The sequence below is a fragment of the Papaver somniferum genome, chromosome 3, assembly GCF_003573695.1.
Source record: "Papaver somniferum cultivar HN1 chromosome 3, ASM357369v1, whole genome shotgun sequence".
NCBI lineage: Eukaryota > Viridiplantae > Streptophyta > Magnoliopsida > Ranunculales > Papaveraceae > Papaver > Papaver somniferum.
Genome location: NC_039360.1, coordinates 203286626 through 203291394, shown reverse-complemented (window position 1 = coordinate 203291394; position 4769 = coordinate 203286626).

Genomic DNA, 4769 nt, shown 5'->3' with positions numbered 1-4769 from the left:
ACTTTAGTTGCTCAAAGGACGGTTATACATTTTTCATTGATTACAAGGCTAAAAAGGGTTTATAGCGAACCATTGATCGCAAAGCAAATGACCTGGCATTCTAGAGAAAAGTCAAATATAAACGTCATGCATCATCCAGTTGACTCTTCAGCTTAACGTTGTGCGGGTAACTTTTCACCGGAATTTTCCAAGGAACCAAGGAATGTGACGTTTTGGATATCAACTGACGGTTTCATTCCAAACGGATGTTTCGGTGCTGCTCACAGTTATTGGACGATGATTATCTGTTTTACAACCTTGATCCATCATTGTGTATGAAGTGGCAGTTATCATTGCTGACGTTGTTGATATCAGGTCCAAAAGCACTAGGAAAAGCAATTGATGTATATTTAGAAATACTGGTAGATGAGATGAAAGGGTTATGGGATGGTGTAATAACATTTGATTCATTCACCAAAACTGAATTTCTTGTGAGAGCAAGGTTATTGTGGGTTATTCATGACTTTCCGGAGTTAGGGACTCTAAATGAATTGTTACCCATAGGTATTACGCTTTTCCAACATGTGGAAAAGGAACAATTGCCGATTATCTGCCGAATAGTAAGAAGATATGTTATAGGGGACATCGAAGATGGATGCCAGCGAAACATAAGATCGAGATAATATAATAAAATTTGATAAAGGGGTAGAACATGGTAAAGATCCATATCCACTTACAGAGTTGCAAATACAAGAAATTTTAGGTACAATCCGATCCAAGAAGGGTAAGGGAAAACAACCAAGTTTGAAACGTAAAAGGAAAGATGAAGTGGAAAATGAACATGATGCCAACGTAGAAGACGAGGTTAATGAGCGCTCATTGTTCATGGTCTATCGTATTGAGGTTCAAATGCGATCAGGCATATTACAGATGTTATGCACACAGAGAAAAACACAACTGAGCATCTTGTGAATACAATAATGGGTAATAGCAAGTCAAAAGATAGTTCTGCTACACGTCAAGATATGGAAGCTATGGGGATTAAAAAGAAGTTATGGTTGAAAGAGGATGCTGAGACTGGTAAAACTACATTTGAAGATGGAACTTTTGAGATGACGAAGAAGGAGAAAATTAAGTTATGTACTACTTTGAAGAACTTAAGGGTACCTTCCGGTTTTTATACCAATCTGCGCAACTGCGTCAATGTTAATCCTCTTGAGCTAAAGAATATGAAGTCTCATGATTACCATGTTCTAATGCAACATTTGATTCCATTGCTGGTTCACATTGCAAATTCACTGCCTAAAGATCTAGGAGTATCTCTTCATCGGATCAATATCTTTTTCAACATCCTATGCGCGAATGTTATCAACCTAAAACATCTGCTAAGAGCAAAAGGAAGCTTGGAGGAAGCAATGTGTGTATTGGAAAAAAACTTTCCTCATTAGTTTTGTATTGTTAGCATTCACCTGATAATTCATCTAGTATGTGAAGCTTTAATTTGCGGTCCGGTAAAATTCAAGTGGATGTATCCCTTTGATAGGTAATCACACAATTGACTTTTTTTTTTATGTGTATAACTTGAGAATTGTCACAACTGAACTACTAACTTTTCTTACTGACACTTGTAGGCTAATGAAAGGTTTCAAAGGACTAGTGCGCAACAGAAGGTATATTGATGGGTGCATTTCAAGAGGGTATACGCTGCGAGAAGCTAGCTTATATTGTATGGAGGACCTGTCAAAGGATTGTGATGGTACTCATAAACATACTCGACATGCATTTTTTGATCACGACGACAAGTTTGCTGATGAAATTCCTTTAAGTAAAGCTAGGAATATTATTTTGATGATCAAGTGCAGTTTGAACAAGCTCGCAAATGGGTTCTGTCTAAGCATGTTGGAATAGACGACTGGCAAAGGTACAAATTTTAGTTTCACACATATGAACTTTTAGACATCGTGTTTATGAACTTTGACTGGTTGAAAATGATATCTTTTGTTATTAAAAACATTCTGCACTTTTGAGGGAGACATTGTTGTTTGCATGTGCCATTATAGAGATATATTCAGAGTATGATGTTGTTGGAATTTCCAACGTGTGTGTATTTGTATCCTTCGGAACTGAGTTATCTGTGATTCAATAGTCCTTATAGCAGGGTAAAATGAGTCCGATGATGTCTTCTTCCTCACCTGCGCAAATTTACCTAGACCTAGTAACTTCAGTAATATCTTAATTATTATCTTACTACTTTGTAACTTCTGAATTTCTCATCTGATTAGTTTTTAATAAGTGCAGAATTATGAAAATCTAGTAAGGTCAATTAGAATCTTAATAATGAATTTAATACATGTTTAGTTCAGAATTCTAAGTAGTGATCTTTCAAGAATAATGAATTGAATACATCTAAATAATGACTCTTGCGGATCTTTGTATGTTTATAATGTTCTTGAATGATTGTTTGATTGTAAGAAGTATGATTCCTATGTCAACAACGCTAAGTTTAACGTTCAGAGAAATCGTTCATCCAAGAACACATCAAAGAGTTTTTTATAATGGTTACACAACGAGGTAACTTATTAGCTTCAGTCCTGGTTTATAGTAAACAAATTTTAGGATTGGTTGTGTAACTGATTCACATATGTTCTCCTGCAGTTGTAAGAAGCTAAAGATACGAAGTCAACACTTTGGCGACTAGTGCAGGGACCTCTCTTCAAGGCGCAGTCGTATAAGAGATACCAGGTAAATGGATTTGTTTTCACTCCACATGAATTTGAGGTGTGGGTTATAGTTCAATACAGTGGTGTGTCAATGAGAGATATGAAAAGTCATAAAGCAAAGTTCACGAACATAGATTACTAGGAAGCAGAAATAACCTATTATGGATAATAAAAAAGATTATCAATTTGAATCACATCTAATTCGTAGAAACAGTTTTTATTGTGATTGGGTGAAGGTTGAAGATAAGACTAATGGGTGCAAGGTAAACACAAATTCAAACTTGATAAAGGTTAAATTGTCTAAAATGAAAAGAATCGATAGAGCACTGGATGAGCCGTTTATTCTTTCATCTAAAGCGACACAAGTGTTTTACGCGAAGGATCTTTCTGACAAAGGCTGGTATGTGGTGTTGAAATTCCTACTGTTTATCAGTCAGCTCTTACTGACAATGATAATTTAGAGAAACTTATATGTGTTAATTCTATGCTAAAAAATGATGTGTCTGCCATCATCACAGTGTGTTACTTTTCACATTCATCTTATAATATGTGCTCTTTTTCTGATAAGTTTGTTTTGTGTGATAGGTTCATTATATTTGAGAAGATTGATTGATTTGTTTATATGGATAGATACAAAGGTTGTTTTATATTTAGTTTCTTAACAGAGATGCCTGTTAATGCCTATTTTATAGGTTATTATGGCAGCAGTGGAGGTAGGTGAAAATGGACTTCCCATTTCATGCAACACATGTCAGCTCCGCCACATGAAGGTCTCCTTGATTCGTACCAATTTTCCGATTTCATACCTAACCTGGAACCATGTGCCTGAAACATACAAAGATGATGTTTGGACTGAACTACAGGTATCGAAACTTGCCTCAATCTGATTTCTTTTCACATTTTTGTTAACTTTATTTAAGTTAGTAAGCCATTAACTCTTATTTTCTTCTTCCAGAAAATCATACCATTTACCTGAGACTTCTAAGATAAATATGGTCAAGGATATGTATGCTCCATGTAGGAGACTTAAGTATGAGTTACCAAGATACTATCTTGATCCATATCCTAGTCACGAAGAAAGGATATCCCATTTCCTCCAAATATAAAAGAAGAAGACTGGATAAAATTATGTGAGAATGAAAGGAAACCCAAACAGGGGGAGACTAGAGCTGGTAACAAGAGAAAAAGACAACAATATGATTAATCTCATACCTCCAGTCGTATACCTCACTCTTTGCTAAAAGCTGAACTTGTACGTGTAATTATTTCATCAATTTTTTGTCATTTATGAATCTCAACACTTACAAAGTATATGATTTGAAAAGGCGAGGGTACCCAAATACACCACAATCTTTTATTTTGATCACAACCTATACAAGACCCATTGTGTATAAACCTCTTGGAGATACAATCACTCAAGGAATATTTCAACACAGTGTCCACTCGATATAGGGTTAGTCCGAACTGGCCTAACTCGTGAATTAAATATCAAAGGCAAGTGGAGAAAACCAATACACTTTGTGTGATTGTCTATGGATATGGAATCGAGACAATACAAAAACAAAGTGATCACTTGATAAAAGGTACGAAAATAACCGAAACCAATGGGATCAATATCAAGTGCCATGTTAACGTACAAAGAAAATTTTAATTTAATTATAATAAAATAATTATAATGCGAAAATCAAAAGTAAATGGCACAACAAGATTTTGTTAACGAGGAAACCGCAAATGCATAAAAACCCCGGGACCTTGTCTAGAATTGAATACTCTCATGATTAAGCCGCTATACAAAATCTAAACCAACTTCGTATAGTTGAGACCAAGCAACTAAACCTATAGTTCACCTAGTTCCGTATGTATCCATGCGCCTCCAACTTGTAATAAGTCATGCACTTGGAACAATTCCTTTGGTTCGTATTCCGAACATTAAAGGAACAACAAATCTGTTCGGTAACAACTCTTTTCAAACAACGTCATATGAGTTTGAAAAAAGTCTCCTCCGTTTATCCCAATAAACTCCTTTGTCAGGTCCTTAGATCTATGTTTTCAACAACTACCGAGGTAATT